The following is a 19,897-nucleotide window of genomic DNA, read 5'->3' on the forward strand; positions in this document are numbered from 1 at the left end:
GCCTCTAGGTGTTTGATTTTTTTTTATTGTAGTTAATTTCTAATTTTATGCCATTGTGATCTGAGAAGATACTTGATATGATTTTTATCTTCTTGAATTTGCAGACACTTTGCCCATATGTGGTATATGTTTGAAAATGACCCATGTGCACTTGAGAAGAATGTATGTTATGTAGTTTTGGGATTAATTGTTCTGAAGATGTCAATTAATTCCATCTGATCTAGTTTGTCATTTAGGGTTGATGTTTCTTTGCTTATTTTTTGTTAAGAGGATTTGTCCAGTGGCATTTTTGGGTATTAAAGTCCCATACTATGACAGTATTCCTGTCAATCTCTCCCTTGATATCCTCCAGTAGATTTTTTATGTATTTAGGTCCTCCTGTATTGGGTGCGTATATGTTTACCAGAGTTATATCTTCTTGTTTAATAGCTTCCTTTAGCATTATGAAATGGCCTTCCTTATCTCTTGTTATGGCCTTCTCTTTGAGGTACAATTTGTCAGATATAAGAATTACTACCCCTGCTTTTTTTTGTTTTCATTTCCATTAACCTGAAAATCCCTTTTCCATCCCTTCACCATCAGCCTGTGTGAGTCCTTTGTTCTGAGGTGGGTCTCTTGTAGACAGCAGTCATGTTTTCTTATCCACTCAGCTTCCCTATGTCTTTTGATTGGGGCATTTAATCAATTAAATTTAACATATTACTGACAGGTACTTGTTTGTAGCCATTTTTATTTTTTGTTCCTGTGTTCCTTCTTCCCTTCCTATTTCTTCTTTTATAGCATAGCCTTTAGCATTTCTTACATTGCTGGTTTGGTGGTAATAAACTTCCTTAATCCTTTTTTGTCTGTGAAGCTCCAGGTTTCACCCTCAGTTTTGATTAATAGCCTTGCTGAGTACTCTTGGATTAAGACCCTTGCTTTGCATGACTGTGTATATTTAATTCCATTTCCTTCTGGCCTGGTGTATTTCTGTTGAGAAATCAGTGGCTAGTCTGATGGGAGATCCTTTGTAGGTAACTTTTTGTCTCTCTCTGGAAGTCTTTAAGATTCTTCCTTTCTCATTGGTGTTTGCCAATTTAATTATAATGTATCTTGGTGTCAGTCTTTTGAGGTCATCTTATTTGGGACTCTGTGAGTTTCTTGGAGTTGTGTGAGTTTTTTTCTTCCCTATATCAGGGAAGTTTTCTGTCAATATTTCTTCAAACAGGTTTTATATTCCTTGCTCAGTTTCCTCTCCTTCTGGAGCCCCTATTATGTGGATGTTGTTTTTTTTTGTTGTTGTTTTATTTTTCGTGTTGTCCCAAAGTTCCCTTAGGCAGTCCTCCTGTTTTTTAAGTTTTTTTTTTTCTAAATGCTGCTCTGCTTGGGTATTTTTTCCTACCTTGTCTTCTAGTTCACTGATGCGGTCCTTTGTTTCTTCTAGTCTACTGTTGATGCTTTTTATTGAGTTTTTTATTGCAGCGATGTCTTTTTTCCTTTTTTTCTTGGTCCTTCATTTCCTCTTGGTTCTTACACATATTGTTGAAATTGTCTTTCAACCTTTTCAGCGTCCTTATGGCCATTACTCTGAATTCTTTCTCTGACATGTTGCTTGCCTCCATTTTGTTTATTTCCTTTTCTGGTGATTCCTTCTGTTCTTTTGTATGCAGGCTGTTTCTTTGTCTACCCATGATCACTCCTCTTAGGGTATCTGGTTATGTAGCTCTCTCTCTCCTGCATTGAATTAAAGGCACAAAATATAACACAACAAGACACAACACACAGGGTACCAAACACAAATGTATTCACAATACTAATAACTTTAAATAAAAGTGACCACAAGAGCTAAGAGAATTAGGGGATAGAAAAGAGTGAAAAAATGATATTAAGAAAAGTAAAAGTGAAAGAGATAAAAGAAAGAGAAGAAAAAATAAGAGGGAGAAAATAAATATGTATATGGGTAGAAAACTCCATTAAAACAACAACTAATCAAAATAGTGCAAACAACAAACACCCAGAGATGAATGCAAACAATAGACAACAACTATTCCAAAAAATGCAAATAACTAACACCAAAATAACAAATACCCAGTTGAATCTGAGAAGGCAGAGCTTATTTCCAGAAGGTAAGGTCACGAAATTGAATGAATGGGGAAATAGCCACAATTCAGTATAAAGGGGGTAGAAAGTGAACGAGTGTATAAGAATAAAAGTAAAAAACAAAATACAAAAATATATATATATATTAAAAATATATTTGAGAATATATATATAAATTTCCCCTTTCTTTATTCTATCTATATATTCATTTACTATTGGAAAAGGAGAATAGAGAGTTGATAGGCCTGAGTTGGTGATTGGAATTTATTACGCTATTAGTAGAAGAAGAGAACAAGTGAGGAGAGAAAAAACAGAAACAAAAAAAGAAAAAAAAAACAGGAAAATAAAAACTAACCAACAATCAAACAAACAACAATAAGAAGAGAGATAGAAAGAAAAATAAAAACTAAAAAAGAGGAAGAATAAAAGAAAAGAAAAGACTATTTTGGATAGTGAAGAAAGAGAAGAGAGAAGTGTGTATGCATGGACTTGGAGCAGGGGAGAGGAAATTAGATATATGAGTAAGATCTATTTTTAACAGGGAGTAAAAAGAAAGAATAGAGAAAAACTAAAGCAGGATCAGGGTTAGAGAAACAGGACAATGAAGGGGAAAAGTGAGGAAGAGAGTTTTGGCATAAAGGAAAAATTGAGATAAAGTAAAATAATGCTAAAATAAAAATAAAATGTAGAACACTAATCCTAAAATAAAATAAAGAAAATATAAAATAAATATTTTCAAACAGTAAAATAATAGTAGTAATAATAATAAATAAATAATAAATAATTTAATAATAGAAAAAGTAAAATCAAGTGAGAAAAAAAAATTTGGTTTCTTACGTAAAAGGTAAAAAATAAAAAAGTGATGTTGTGAAGGTTGTTCACTTTCTCTACTGTTCTTCTTGGCCTGTCTGTTTCCCATCAGGTAGTCAGCACAGTATTGAAGTTCCCTTTGATCCACCACTCCCCTGTGTCATAAGCCACAATTCTGTTTTCAAGCAGGCGGGATCTCTCTGCTCCCTTTGTTTCTCAGCCTACCTTTAGTTGTATTTACACAAAAGTCAATTTCTGATACAACCCCTGAGTGGCAGTGTTTCTGTATTAATATCTGGGGCTAAAAGGCCCCTCTACCCAGTGTTTATATTTTTCTTTTCCTGCCGCACTTAATACTGGGTTGGAGGAACGGACTGACCCAGAGCTGGTTTCCTGTGTGTCTCTCCCCACTCTGATCCCCAGTTTCTACAAAAACAACTTTCCCCTGCCATCTCGGTGAGTGTTTTTAATTAGAAGATCCTATGTACTGGACTTAGCAAGCAAAAGCAAGGAGTTAAAAGGGAAAAAAGCCAAAGGACGTGTGCCGACTTGCATCTTTTCCCCTGTCACTGTGCAGCAGGTATAAAAATTCAGGCTGCCTTTCTTGGCCCAGCCCAGATGTGTGCTAATATATAGATTCCCCTTCTTCCAGTAACCCTGTGGACTCCCTTCCACATTCGAGGGCTACACTGACCCCAACAGCTGCGGATTTTGTAGAGTGCAGTCTTCCTCTGAGACTCTAGTCCCTGCTGCGCCCATTTCTCCCTCCAGCCTGGATCCCAGATTTTATCTTTCTCTAGGCGATATCTGACCTTTCCATCTACATATTGCCTCACTAGCTGTGTTTAATTCACCAATTTTGGGTGGGTGTTGTTCGGTTCAGCTGTTCCTTCTATCTGTTCTGTGAGAAGGCACAGGGCCCATCCGCGTATTCAGCGCTACTTTCTCTCCCCCTGAACAGACTTTTTAGGTGCCCACGGTTGGGGAGGCTGGACCCTCACTGTTTGTGGGTTCGCAACTGAGGCAGCTGGTCCCTGGGCTTTGTGGTTGTAGGGTACCAGGAGACATCTGAGGTCTTTCTGGTTGAAGGTAAGGCTACACTTCCGATCATAGCTAGTCTCCCCTTTAAGATGGCACCATCTTTGTGGTAGAGCCAGCTACTCTGGGAGAGATTTCAGTATTAGTGGAGGCTGTGAAGCCAGGGGAGCCTGGTCTGCCAGTCCCCAACAGTCCTGTGGAATATAGCTGTCCCTCTCTCACAAATACACACACTCCATGCATGTCCATGCACTCCCCTTTGGTTCTCTCACTCACACACTATCTTGCAGCCTGCTGTCCTCTTGGCTGCCATCTTGGATCTCTTGTCCTTGCTTTTATATAATATTTATTAAGTGTATAGCAATCTAGGTTAATACCTATTATCTCTCAGTAGATATGTTATTCCACTATTGTTTTGTGTGCTGTTTTTTGTTCTTATTCTTGCATTGTATATGTTTACTTTTGCTTTGATTGCATATGTGGTGACATTTGACCATCCAATTATTTTTAATAAACAATGTCTCAATTATTTGCAATTTGTATCCAAGTCATAAAAATCATAAAAGGAATATATATATAAAATCATAAAATAACTAATTTAAAATAAATATAAAAGTCAAACTTTCTCAGTTGCCAAGGACATGCACAACCAATATATAAAGTCCAATCACAGTGTTATTTTAATGCAACATAGTGTGAAAGTGAGGTATTGTTACAGTAGTAGACACAAAGCTCAAATTAAACATAAAAGAGAATCCAGATATAAAACATATATACATATTAAAATTTTACACATAACAGAAGTAAGAAATGACATTATAATTAATGTGATAAAATGGACTATTTAATAAATGCTGCTCAAACAATTTGCTTTCCATATGGGAAAAATACCATTTGGCTTTTTTCTCAAAGTACAAGCAAAAACCAAACAAGAAAGCAAATCCTTTAAGAATTTATATGTTTTTTTAAAATATATTTTATTGATTTTTTTTTACAGAGAGGGAGAGGGATAGAGAGTTAGAAACATCAATCAGCTGCCTCCTTCACACCTCCTACTGAGGATGTGCCCACAACCAAGGTACATGCCCTTGACTGGAATTGAACCTGGGACCCTTCAGTCCGCAGGCCGACGCTCTATCCACTGAGCCAAACCAGCCAGGGCAAGAATTGATATGTTTTTTAAAAACTTTGAATAACTGCCAAAACCGGTTTGGCTCAGTGGATAGGGCGTCGGTCTGCGGACTGAAGGGTCCCGGGTTCGATTCCGGTCAGGGGCATGTGCCTTGGTTGTGGGCACATCCCCTGTGGGGGGTATGCAGGGGGCAGCTGGTCGATGTTTCTCTCTCATTGATGTTTCTAACTCTCTATCCCTTTCCCTTCCTCTCTGTAAAAAATCAATAAAATATATTTAAAAAAACACTTTGAATAACTGCATGAAAAGAAATCAGAGCACACTTATGATCTCAGACTAGGTATTGTATTCCTAGGGAAGTTGCATAAACATAACTAATAAAAAATCCAAGACATGAGAGCTACCTAAAAGAAAAGATTGTAATGACTCCTACTTCTCCCCTCTATGTTCCTTTATCTGAATACTCACAGTGTACTAATCCTCTGTGTGAATTGCCTTTGACTCTGAAGAGACTACAAAACCATAAACAAGAGTCTGCCAAGTCAGTGGCCTTCCAATTGCAAGAGCTCCACATTGAGAAACCTAAAACACCTTGGCCTCCTTCACTGCACTTTCCCAGGACTCCATTACCAAACACAATCCCAGACATCATTGTCTCAATTGCAATGAACACAAACACTGGAGAAAGATTGCCCTCCCTCAAAGGATTTGTGTAAAGCCTTCAACAGCTTAAATGCCCCCATATCTATCTTTGAAAAAGGGGCCCCAAACGAGCCCCTCCCAGGTTTGACAGGATTCCAAGTTATTCTCTGGTAAACTACTATCAGTTACTCCCTAGAGTAGCCAAAAGGAAACAATGATTAAAATTAATGAAAAATTTCTGCCAAATTCTGGTAGATCCTAGGGCTACATTCTCTACTTTAAACCGCACTATTTCTAGAGCCTGAATGTGGAATCTGGAAAAAGCCAATGAAAAGTGATAATTCTTACAAGGGTTAATTCTCTAGGACCTCTATATGTAGTGCCTGGTAAAGAGAGGAAATTAAGTTTCCATGTGGTCTCTTGCTTTTCGAATTTGAACTCTTGTGAATTTGATTTTGATGTACCCATTGGATCTTTCTTTCCCAGTATTGACATAAGCAAAAGTCCAAACCAGTATGTTAGTGTAGGTAGCTAGATATTAATAAAGGAAGGGAGCAATTGAATCAGACATTATTAAGCATAATAAACTAGGGAACTGAATCGGATAATAAGCCTGTTTTGCTAGGAAGTTGCAGCATTCATAGGCACGCATAAGGAGGATAGGCCAGCTTTCAAATCTCCCCAGGGTACAACCAGTCCACTCCCCAAACTATGGGGGAAGGAATAAACAATAAAGGGGAACCAAGATGGTGAAGAGGGAGGTGTTTCTACTATGAGGCATAAGCAATAGGAGCCAAGATGTTGACCATAAGGGTCTGACCTAGCTTGGCAAAAGGATCAGATTGGATAAGGGACATAGAACCCCAGAAGATCTAGGAAATGGATTGGTTAGGGAGAGGATCCAAAACCAACCCACAAAGAATTGGGAAGTTGATTGGTTAGTTTTGAAAGGGCACCTTGTCCTTCCCAAGCCCAAGGTAATATATAATCAACCTAACAAAGGCCCTCTCTCTCTCTCTCTCTCTCTCTCTGTCTCTCTCTCACTCACTCTCACTCAGTAACATGTGATTGCCCCATTCATTCACCTCTTCTCTGTCCATAGCAGCCATGGGTCCTAGGAGCCATGCAGCAGGTAGCTACTGCAAGCTCCAAGCAGGAGCCTGACTGGAGCAGCACAATGCAAGCAGAAGCACAACTGGGAACAGAAACTATGCTAGCCAGACAAGGACAGTGGCTAAACTGGACTAAGCTTTGATGTGGCACAGGATTTTTGGACACTGGCCTTTGTTCTGGGCCTCATGAAGATAAGATTGGGCTGCTTTCACATAGGCCAGGCAAGAATTACACTTATTTCACAGCAGAACATAGCTGAACCTGGGACAATTCTTTGATTTTGTTTTTACAATAAATCTTACCACTAAACCTTATTCCCCAAACATAGTTCCTTGGAATGCTTTCCTTGCAAATCCATGAAAAGGCCCCATTTCTACCAGCAACAAATAGAAAATGTTTATGAGTTTCTTTGAGCCAAACTGATGACAATTCCAGGAAGCAAGATCTCAAATGCTCTGGAGAATGATACTTTGTGTATTTGTTTTTATTTTATATATACTAGAGGCCTGGTGCATGAAATTTGTGCATGGAGGGGGGCGTTCCTCAGCCTGGCCTGCATCCTCTCCAATCTGGGACCCCTCGGGGGATGTCCGACTGCCAATTTGGGATCAGGCCTAAACCGGCAGTCAGACATCCCTCTCGCAATCTGGGATGACTGGCTCCTAACCACTCGACTGCCTGCTTGCCTGATCGCCCCCAACCCCTTTGCCTGCCAGCCTGATCGCGCCTACCTTGCCCCCCTGCCAGCCTGTTTGTCCCTATCTTCCCCCGCCCCCAGCCGGCCTGATTGTCCTTACCTTGCCACCCTGCTGGCCTGATCTCACCCCCAACTTCCCTCCTCTGCTGGCCTGATCTCACCCCCAACTGCCTTCCCCTACTGGCCTGGTTGGCCCCAACTGCCCTCCCCTGCCATCCTGATCTTGCCCCCAACTGCCCTCCCAGACTGGCCTGATCTCACCCCAAACTTCCCTCCCCTGCCGGCCTGATCACCCCTAACTACCTCTACCTTGGCCCCTACCACCATGGCTTTGTCCAGAAGGAAGTCAGACTTCTGGAAGATGGCCGGTCAACCCAGTCTAATTAGCATATTATACTTTCATTAGTATAGATAAATTATATAGGATAGGATTGCTTAAATGGAAGGGGGGAGCCTTTTTCAGCAGGAGGCAATGCTCTTGGCAGACAAAAACACATAATCTCTATATCTGGACAGATAGTCAGCCATATGCACTATATTGCAAAAACCTGTCATTAAAAACTTAAATCAATTTCTTACACCTTACACCAAACAGCTGCTACCCTTAAAACCCCTCCTCAGTCCCCACCTTAGGTTCAGCCTTCGCAGTTCACCCAGAGTATATTCTGATTGGTCGGGCTCTATGCCATTTAGTGTCAAAATCCCCGCCTCCTAGGCAGCCATTGGCTTTTCGCAATTCACCCAGATGTGGTTCTGATTGGTCAGGTTCTATGCCAGTCAGCATCTCTGGGTCTATCTCCAGGCCTGATCATAGAGGTGGAGCTAATCAACAATCGCTCAAGGCTGCTGGAGAGCAGGCTGAACTGCTGACCTCTAGGAGAGAGAGAAAGAGAGGTCATCAGTTCAGCCCACTCACCTGCTGTGCGTGCAGCCTGGTGTTCAGTCGAGCTTTCAGTAATTTTGGATGTTAGGATCCTGGTGTGCGCTCTCTCTCTCTCTCTCTCTCTCTCTCCCCCCCCATCTAATAAAAGAGCAATATGCAAATTAACCATCACTCCACTACACTCACAAGACATACCCACCAGCCAATCAGGAATGAGTATGCAAATTAACCCAACCAAGATGGCTGCGGCCACACAGTGAACAGGAGGCTTGGGTTTCCCCGGCGATGGAGGAAGCCAACCTTTCCACACACCCTGGCCAGCCAAGGCCTCCACTCAAGGCTACAAAGTTTCAATTATAGAAGATAAATAAATCTCAGATACCAGGGCCTCTTCTTGGATTGCTGGGGGGCGTGGCTGGCCTGCAAACCACCACAGGCTCCTCACCCAGGCCACTCCATGCCCCAAGGGAATCCCCACCCTGATCTGGGACACCCTTCAGGGAAAACCAGCTGGCCCCCACATCTACACCAGGCCTCTATCCTATCTAATAAAGAGTAATATGAAAATTGACTGTCACTCCAACACATAAGATGGCTGCCTCCATGTGGTCAAAGATGGCTGCCCCCATGTGGACACAAGATGGCTGCCACAAGATGGCCAGCAGGGGAGGGCAGTTGGGCGCAATCAAGCCTGCAGGGGAGGGCAGTTACAGGCAAACAGGCTGGCAGGGGAGCAGTTAGGCATCAATCAGGCTGGCAGGGAAGTGGTTAGGGGGTGATCAGGCTGGCAGGCAGAAGCAGTTAGGGGCAGTCAGGAAGGTAGGCAGGCAAGCAGTTGGGAGCCACCAGTCCTGGATTGTGAGAGGGATGTCCAACTGCCTGTTTAGGCCTGATCCTACTAGATATCCCTCAAGGGGTCCCAGATTGGAGAGGGTGCTGGCTGGGCTGAGGGACACACACCCGCGTTCACGAATTTCTTCCACCAGGCCTCTACTATGTATATTAGAGAGAGAAGAAGGGAGAGGGAGATAGAAACATCAATGAAAGAGAAACATCAATGAAAGAGAAACATCAAAATCTATCAGCTGCCTCCAGCACCCCCCGCTTGGGATTGAGCCCACAACCTGGGCATGTGCCCTGACCAGGAATTGAACATACAAACTCTTAGTGAATGGTCCAACACTGAGCCAAATGGGCCAGGCAAGAATGAACATTACCTTTTATACATTTGCAATTAAGGAGGGGATGAAAAAAATTAAATAAATATTAATAAAAAGTTTGAGATATCTGCCCTGGTTGGTGTGTTGTTGTCAGGTACATTGAAACCTGGTGGGATCAATTCCTGGTTAGGGCACATACCTGGTTGTGCATTCAATCCCTAGTTGGGGCATTTGGGAGAGTCAACAGATCTATGTTTCTCTCTCACATTGATTTCTCTCTCTCTCTCTCAGCCAGAAATACAATTAGCATCAACTGCTGTTTTATAAATGAATGGGTTTTGTCTTTTCATACATGTGTCATGGATAAAATTCTAAAAGAAAACCTATAACATTTCTGCATCTGTCTTGATTATATGACTATGTACATATACTACATATGTGTAATATTTTTCTGCCTTTGGATGGTATTGCTGAGTTAATTTGTGAAGAGTTCTATTTAATTGGCTTAATGACAAAAAAAAGTCTACATAAATCAAGAATACTCAGAAATGGAAAGGAGCACCACCAGATCCAAGATTGTGGCCAGCAGGATGCTGAAGGAGCTTGAAGAAATCCACAAATGTGCAATGAAAAACTTCCATACATCCAGGTTGATGAAGCTAATTTACTGACTTGGCAAGGGCTTATAGTTCCTTATAACCCTCCATATGATAAGGGACCTTCAGAATCAAAATCAGCTTTCCAGCAGAGTATGCATTCAAACCACTGAAGATCATATTTAAAACAATGATATATCACCCCAACATCCATGAAAAGGGACAGGTCTTTTTGCCAGTAATTAGTGCTGAAAACTGGAAGACAGCAACCAAAACTAACCAAGTAATCCAGTCCCTCATAGCACTGATTTACAACTCCTATCCTGAGGTCTCCCTTGGGGCTGACCTAGCTGAAGAATATTCTAAGGACCGTAAAATGTCCTGTAAGAATGCTGAAGTGTTTACAAAGAAATATGCGGAAAAGAGACCTGTGGACTGAAAATCTGCCAGGGTTGATTTCAGTAAATGTGAGAGGAGACCTGGAGTAGTGTATTCAGACACCCCACAAAGCAGGGATTTGTGAAAAATTGACATGTGCCACCACCTGGCAGTTCCCTTGTGGCAATTACTGTGGAAACTTTCCACAGTTTTCTGAATCAAAAGTGGTCTTAGACAAACTGTAAAGAAAGGATGAACAATTTAAGATGTTCTTATTCTGCTTTCTTTGCTTTAAAAATCACTGCTTCAATCTAATCCTATCTAATAAAGACGGAATATGCAAATTGACCATAACTGCATGACAAAGATGGCAGTGCACACAGTCAATAAGGAGGGAATATGCAAATTGATGCCACAAGGTGAGTGGTGGAAGGCAGCTCTGGCCGGAATGAAGGCGGAAAGTTAGCTCCAGGCCAGAGAAAAGGCGGAAAGGTGGCTCAGGCAGGAGAGAAGGTGGTGCTGGTAACCAGGGGAAGGAAGGCCTATTCTTTTTTTCTTTTTTTTTTTTTTTTTAATATATTTTATTGATTTTTTTACAGAGAGGAAGGGAGAAGGATAGAGAGCTAGAAACATCGATGAGAGAGAAACATCGATCAGCTGCCTCCTGCACACTCCCTACCGGGGATGTGTCCGCAACCAAGGTACATGCCCTTGACCGGAATTGAACCTGGGACCTTTCAGTCCGCAGACCAATGCTTATCCACTGAGCCAAACCGGTGTCGGCAGGAAGGCTTCTTCTTGCATGAATCTTCATGCATCGGTCCTTTAGTATATATATATATATGACTATGTGTATGTATATATAGATATACTAACCCAAATATATTTCTAGTTCACCTGATGTAGGATAATCTTCAGCAAATTATCCTATCTAATAAAAAGGGAATATGCTAATTGACACTTACGCCATTGCAAAGATGGCAGCACCCACAGCCAATAAGGAGTGAATATTCTAATTGACTGCCCTACCCTCAAAGATGGTGGCACCCACAGCTAGTAAGGAGGGAATATGCTAATTGACTGTCCTGCCCTCAAAGATGGCAGTGCCCACAGCCACAAGATGGTGGCGCCCAGTACCCTTAGCCCCTCTGGGACGGCAGGCACATGGTAAGGCCAGACCTGCCCCGAGGCAGGCCCGGCCTTGCTGCGCACCTGCCTCTGGAGTCCCCCAGTCCCCTCAGCCCCCCAGCTGCCCAGGGCTGGCCCGAGATGCAGGCAAGCCTCGGATGGCAGATACCCAGCCACCTAGGGCAGCCTGAGGCTCAGGTAACCAGGGCCAACCAAGGATTGTGCTGCTGGCAGTGGCAGCAGAAGAGGTGTGATGAGGAGTCGCCTTCCCCTGATCGCCAGGTCACCTCCTACCCCTGAGGGCTCCCGTACTGTGAGACGGGGCAGGCCGGGCTGAGGGACCCCCCCCTCCAGTGCATGAATTTTCATGCACCAGGCCTCTAGTCTAGTATAAGTTTGTTGCTATAATTAAAACAAGTATGTCTTAAAGCTAAAAATATCAAATTTAACTCAAACATGCAACTTTTATTTTACACAGGATTACTAAAAGTCAAATAAGCTCATATCTCTGTTACAGGGTGTAATAAAGAAAAGTATTTGGATGATGATTAGCTGTTTAATGTCTCATAATATTTCCATGAGTAATATAAACATATTAAGAACCAGTAATTTAAATAGACATGTATAAGATAAAAGTTTATAAACTTTTCAATAATAACTATCAGTATGTTTACATAAAAATAGGTGTGTTTTTTTAGTAACTTGAAACCTTAAAGTTATATGAGATAAGTTAAATGATAAATATTCACTAAATATTTACATCATTTCCAAGTTAATTAAAACACTGAAACATTAATGACTGATTATAAGCTTATTATTCACTTTTGGACTCCTCTTATAGAGGAATTCAAGATATTTGGGTCTATTAGTAAACAAGTTTTGTGTCACAATGAAAAATTTACTATGAAAAAGAATGCAATTCTAGAAACTATGAAATGTCTTTTTAAATTTGCCAATCCACAGAATGCTAGTAAGTGTAACATACAATACACAATTTTCTACTTATTAAATTTCACTAGGAATTAATGATTTTAAGGGTAAGTATTCTAATCAATTGAAACTACTTAAAAATAATAAGGGTAAAAAGAAACAAGCATGTATAAAAAGTAGGTAAGAAAAGTAGAATATCTTTTTTGGATAATGATAGGTATGGTGGACATGTTTGTTGAAGAAAAAGGAAAGTAATTTTATTCTAAAGCAAAATGATTGATTATTCTAGAATGTATAATAGGAAAAACAGAAAAAAAATGAATGAATATAAAAAGTTGTAGGCTTATTGAAAAGGAATCTTGGGAAAGGAGTTTTATTAGTGGTTGAGCTGCTAAGATTGGAACAGATTTAAGTTTTACACAAATGAGTTTTGTCCCCCTTGTCAAATATTAGGTGAATGGATATGCTCAGGTTCTCAATTCTGTTCTGTTGGTCTGTTTGTCTGTTTTTATACCAGTACCATACTGTTCTAATTACTATCCTATCTAATAAAGAGGGAATATGCAAATTGACCGTCACACTGTCATAAAGATGGGGGTACCCACAGCGGAGGCAGGGTTTCCGTAACACAAGATGGCTGCACCCACAGCGCAGGCCGAGTTCCCATAATGAGCCTTAACAAGCAATCAGCAGGGACCTGAGGCTGCGTGGCACTGGGCCAGGGCAGGGGACCTAGGATGGACCCCCTGCCTGGTGGGGTTTGACAAGGGAACTCAGGCTGTACCCCCCACCCTGGCACCAGGCCAGGGACCTCAGCTGTGCCCTTTTCCCAGCAGGGCTTGATGGGGGACCTCAGGCTGCACCCCCTGCCCCAGTGCCGGGCCAGGGGACCTGAGGCCGTGCCTCCCACCTGGTGGGGCTTGACAGGGGATTTCAAGGTGCACCCCCTGCTCCAGTGCTGGGCTGGGGGACCTCAGGTTGCTCCCCCCGTCTGGCACTAGGCCAGGGGAACTGAGGCTGCACCCCCCACCCTGCAGGGGTTGATGGGGTCCCTGAGGCTATACTCCCCCCACCCAGCAGGGCTTGATGGAGGACCTGAGGCTGTGCCCTCTGCCTGGCGGGGCTTGATAAGGGTGGGGCCGGCTGGTTCTGAGTCTCATGCAATTTTGAAGCACCGCAGGTGGGCGGGAACTTGACTCTGGGTCCTGTGGCGCACCCTAGACTCTGACAGGAGGAAGATTTTCATATACACTTTACTAATTTTCTTTTATCTCTGACACTTCTATTATAGAGAAAGGGCAAATGGAAATATTAAAATATTTCCTCTAATTAATCCCCTTTTAATGTGCATGAATTTCATGCACTGGGACACTAGTAACTTTACTGTATAGCTTAAAGTCAGGAAGTGTGATGCCTTCTGCTTTGTTCTTTCTCAGTATTTATTTGTCTATTAAGAACTAGAGGATTGATGCATGAAATTCAAGGAGCTTGGCCCCCACTGTGGTGGTGGCTGCCCCTGCCTTGGCCCCACTTCTGCATCTTCGTCCAGAGGTCACCTGGAAGGTCATCTGGTCTAATTAGCATATTATGCTTTTATTATTTTAAATATTTTGTGGTTACATATAAATTTTAGTATTATTTTTCCACATCTATTAAAAAAGCCATTAGAATCTTGACAAATATTGCATTGACATTTTAGCAATATTAATCTTTCCCATTCATGAACAAGCAATACCTTTTCATTTATGTGTGTATTCTTTGATTTCTTTCATCAATGTCTTATAATTTTCAGAGGAGAGATCTTTCACTTCCTTGGTTAATTTTATTCTTAAGTATTTTATTGTTTATGACACTATTGTAAATAAGGTTGATAATTTATTTTTTAGAAAAATTATTGTCAGTGTATAGAAATGATCATTTATATATTAATTTTGTATCCTGCAAATTTACTGAACTGATTTATTAGATCTAACAGTTTTAAAAATCATGTCATTTGCAAATGGATAAAACTTTACTTATTCCTTTTTTAATATATATTTTCTTGCCTGATTGTACTACCTATGACTCTTAGTACTATGTTGAATAGTAGTGGTGAAAATGAGATCTTAAGAGAAATTCATTCAATCTTTCAGCATTCATTATGGTGTTAGTTATAGGCTTGTCATATATTTCCTTTATGTTGTGATATGTTCTTCCTATGTCTAATTTGTTAAGAGATTTTTATCATGCATAGATATTAACTTTTTTCAAATGTTTTTTCTGTCTATTGATATGATCATATTATTCTTTCAGTCTACTAATGTTTATAGCACATTGACTGGTGTATGTTGAACCATCCTATTATGCTGAGTGAAAAAACTATGACAAAAAAGGACAAATACTGTATGATCTCATATATATATATATATATATATGTGTGTGTGTGTGTGTGTGTGTGTGTGTGTAATCTAAACAAATCATTGAAAAAAATTTTTAGATTTGCAGTTACCAGAGGCAGAGGTTTGGGGTGGTTGGTGATCAGGGGAGTGAAATGAAGGTGGTTTAAAGGCACAAATTTTCATTTATGAGTTAAATAAATACTAGGGATATAATGTACTAAATAATGACTATAGTTTACACTGCTATATGACATTAAAAAGTTGTTAAACATAAAAATCCTAATCATTCTCATCCTAAGAATTTTTCTTTTCTTTTCTTTTTATTGTATTTACATGAGATTATGAATGTTAGCTAAACCTATTGTAATTATTTCAAAATATATGTACATCAAACGACCATGCTGTATGCCTTAAATTATACTGATTTATGCCAATTATTTTTAATAAAAGTGGACAAAATTGAGTTTTAGTATCAAAAGTGCACTGGTACAAAATTATATTTTGCTCTTCTCTCTGTTAAAAGGACACATTTTTTTTTTAGATTTTGTAAAAAAGGTTTTTCTTTGCCTTTTTTGTTGAGTTCTTTGTCTCCTAAGTAATCTGCTTGGAAATAATTTTTAAAAATGTCTTACTGAAATAATTTGCTATGGTTCACATTGCCTTTTTCTGGACTTTGATTGCTTATGAAAAATCAATCTATTTAATATTAACAGAGCTAGGTTGTTAATGTATTTTAACCTATATAACTTTTTATATTTTCTTTTAAAGTCTTTAATTGTCACTTTTGTTAAATTGATATTTTTTACAATCTTCACCAAAAACTCAAATTCTAAATGAAGTATTTTTGACCTTGAATTAACTCTGGAATTTTCCAGAGGTCCCTGGAACATCTCAAAAGACTTGTTTTCTTTCCTTTTAAAAAGAAAAATATTTAACTAGGCTTATTTGATGTAGTTAATTACATGGAAAGTATTGTTAAATAAGAGTTGATGATTAATATTCTTTAGGCTATGTTTATTTAAGTATATGTTATTAATATATTTGTTCCAAAATTAAACATCTATGTCCTGACATAATGTTATTAGTCATAATTCTAGTTATCTTAAAATGTTGCATGTCTCAGAAATAATCAAATTGTCTTGTCAATTCCATGATAAAGAACTCTCATTAGGTCTTTAACCATAGATATTTTTAAGTCTTTTGCCATTCATATATAGTTATTGTTTTACTCTCATAATATTGCCAAAGTCAGATTCATGTAAAGGACTTTACCAGTGACAATATTGTCAAATTACAAGGTGTAGAGCAGGGGTCCTCAAACTTTTTAAACAGCGGGCCAGTTCACTGTCCCTCAGACCGTTAGAGGGCCGGACTATAGTTTAAAAAAAACTATGAACAAATTCCTATGCACACTGCACATATCTTATTTTGAAGTAAAAAAAAAACAAAACGGCAAAAACACTAAGGTGACCAGATTTTAAAATTGGTAAAGGGGGGGGGGGCGTGATTTTGATTAAAAATTTGGTCTATATGGAGCAACAAAAATGTTCATAGAATGCAAAAAGAGTATTGTAATATATTTTTTTAAATTTCAACATAAGTACAATTTACAAATATAATAAATAAAAAATTATGTATAGCATTATTTTATTCTTTGGCATATTTCTCATTTGAGTGAATTTTTTTTAGTAGATTGCTGTCTTTGTTTGAAAGGTCATTAATTTGCCGTAACGTAAGTCATAAGTGTCACTTTCAAGGCTGGCGCTAGACTTTTTGCTGCCACTATAAAATATAAATAATACGAGTACTGTCTGCTAAATTCAAGAAAATGTATGTATTTATGAAATAAATAAATGAATTACTTACCTAAATTATCTGAATAGCTGATTTGTAATGACATCACTTGTTTAACTAGCTTACTAGCATGCGGTACGATGTGTATCGTCTGAGAGACAGTTACAAAATGTTTTCCTCGTTGCCAATCCCAAAAAATGCCATTGTTCATTAAGTCCAAAAATGGTGGTCGAATTCTAACAACTGATCAACAATGTGAACTTTGATAAGCAGTTCTCGATAATCAGTTCTCAACAATTATTTGTTATTATTAAAGTTTAACATTATAAAATTAACAAAAATAATATAAAACTCATATCCTGGCTAAATAGCCACATGGCCGCCGAAAACCGTATATTCCCTTCCCGTTCTCCCGCCATTCCCAAGGTTGTCGTGCATTCTTTCCAAAAATCGGGACTTTTTTAAAACGCCGCGGAACGCGGGACAAATTCTTAAAAATCGGGACTGTCCCGTCAAAAGCGGGATGTCTGGTCACCTTAAAAAACATCCGCATGTGGCCCGCGGGCCATAGTTTGAGGATGCCTAGTGTAGAGTCTTGGGTGCATATTTCACAACTGAAGAAAACTCCACCTGGCATCTGGTCCTGTGTAATTGCTGGGGACCTCAAAATCAAATTGACTAGGGAAAGAAGTAATCAACATTGAGGTAGATTGCTTCCTCCTAAGATGTCCATTCAATAATGTTTCTTTCTATTTCTCCTTTCTCTGACCATTCATTTCCTTGTTACACAATGAAGGTCTTTATGATTCCTTTGGCCACCTCTTGCCTTGCTCTGTCCTATAAAGTTAATGCCATTGTTCTCATATCTAAGGCAATTACAAAAGAGGGTAATACAACCTCCAACCAACTGTTGGATTTGCTATAAAATTGGAGATCCTGTAGTTTTTCCTCCTCATCACAAACATACCCCTGTTTTCCAATGCCTTAGTTTCTCTGGAACAAGGTTACAAGATAAATACTCATGATAAAGTCAAGATACAGACAGTTACATGATATTCATAAACATGGTTTATGTCAACTGGTTTATAGAAGTATCCTCCTCTTCAAGAACACTTCTTGACTTACTTAATTTTAGCTGGTTTGGATTATAGGAACCTTGACTCAGTAACACTCTTCAAACCATGGATTTGTTATTAATTTTTGTGTCTCTCCCTATTGTGCTGTATTGTCTCAAAAATTTTAAATGCATAGGAGCAGTCATTGACCAGCTGATGGATGGTCTCTCCTTTACTGAATGACAAAAGAGCAGAAGAAGATAACCAGCTCCAAGAATATGTGACTGATATAGTGTGAATACTACAGTGAGACCCAAACAGGCAATAGTAGCTTGGAGTCATGCTAAGATTAAGTTTCTATCAAACCTCTTTAATGGTCAAGAGGAAGATTAACATGGGGAATTACAGAAACAACTTTCTAGGCCCCACATGGAGCCAGCCATTCCTGCCTGAGGTGCCATATTAAAAAAATAAATAAATAAGATAACTTTTGTGTACCTGTAAATGCTTTGCTTGATCAGAAATGCATTATAGCAAGTCAGCCAATCCCCAGACATCAAGCCAACTCTGTGCGTTCTCATCCCCCCAAAACGGTTGTCTATGTGGCCCCAACAAATCCAATATTTTCTATTTTTCTCTTCCTTGTCTTTTATTCTTTGTCCTATAAAAGCTTGTTGCCTTCTGCCCCATTTTGCAGTTCAGCAATTAGAAATTGTCTGCTTTATAAAGTGTTAACATTTGTTTGTATCACCTAAATTGTCTTCTTTAATTATTTTGTAACAATAGAGATAATACATTTTACTGTTTATATCACTGAATCATTTATAATAAATATATCATAACTTAGCTTCAGTTAAATTAGTATCCTGAATTGTATTTTTCTAGTGTCTTTGTTAAATTATAAAATTGTTACCTTCTCAAAGATGAATAGTTGACATTTCTTTTTGGTCAATTGCTTTGATGACAATCAATGACAAGGAATGAATATTTGTAATTCAGAGCATTTTTTAAAATCCCCATGAAGATACTGTCCTATAAATTTTGGTACATATTCATTTACATGCAAAATTATTATAGATAATTTTAGATTTAAAACAATTAATGGTAATAATGGATTATGATAACACTAGGATGAATGAGGACAAAAGCGTTCTCTGCACATCAGAGAATATAATAGAAGAACCATTGAGGAGGAAACTGGTCTTGCAGAACTTGTTATCTAAATGCAGAGGCCATGGAACTGTGAACAATGCACTGCCCTGGGGGGGGGGGGGGGGAGGTCTTTATGGCTGGCCCCAGGACAGATCATTGGATATGGCCTGGGGACCCCCAACACCTGGGGGCCTTCCTGTAAGCCCACAAAAAGGGGCAGAACCATATCTGCAAGACAAAGACCCCAGAAGGTTATAAAAAGTGAAGCCCTATGCGTGTTTCTCCACTCTGATTTGGAAATTATTCCCCGAGTCCACTAGTGTTAATAAACGGGGTCCCTCCCTTTCTCTAGGAAGCGTGCTTGGTATTTCTTTGGTCTTCTTAACATATAGTTCCTGACTGGGAAACTAATCGAGTTTTGGCTTTGTTTAGCCTCTGGTAAGTGGACAGGATTTGGGGCCCCGGGGCACGGGATAGGCCTCCCGGAGGCGCGCGCTGCTGATTTTAACAGAATTTAACCAGGGGGAACTCCAGGCACTCCCAGACCTCAGCCCAGGACCCAGCCAGTATCTGGAGAAAGTGGACAGACACCTCTGGACCTGTCGACAGAATCTGTAAGGTAGGGGCCCCACTCAGTCAGGCCCACTCCAAGTGAGTGGAAGGGGAAGCTTGATCACCTCCCCAGAAGTCATAGGACTTCATCAGGTAAGTGGAGGTGAGTGGATTCAGATTTGATTAAGGAATTATGGGTTCACTCTTCTGTTTGTGTGTGGGACTAGCCAATTTGCTACCGAGAAGCGGGGCTGGAATCAGCCTTAACTCCTCTGGTAGATTTTCACCAAGATGTCTGTCAAGAGTTCTGTTCTGGGGCGTGGGTGCCGGGAGTGCCCCCATGCCCATCTGGGGAGTTGGGCATTATCTGCTCAGCTTCA

General features: G+C 39.8%; 1 pseudogene; it reads left to right on the forward strand.

Moving 5' to 3' along the window:
* The first annotated feature begins 8,985 nt into the window (after positions 1-8,985).
* LOC103296785 (ubiquitin-conjugating enzyme E2 L3-like) lies at positions 8,986-10,589 on the forward strand (annotated as a pseudogene).
* Positions 10,590-19,897: the final 9,308 nt, after the last annotated feature.

The sequence above is a fragment of the Eptesicus fuscus genome, chromosome 1 (genome assembly GCF_027574615.1).
Source record: "Eptesicus fuscus isolate TK198812 chromosome 1, DD_ASM_mEF_20220401, whole genome shotgun sequence".
Taxonomy (NCBI): Eukaryota; Metazoa; Chordata; class Mammalia; order Chiroptera; family Vespertilionidae; genus Eptesicus; species Eptesicus fuscus.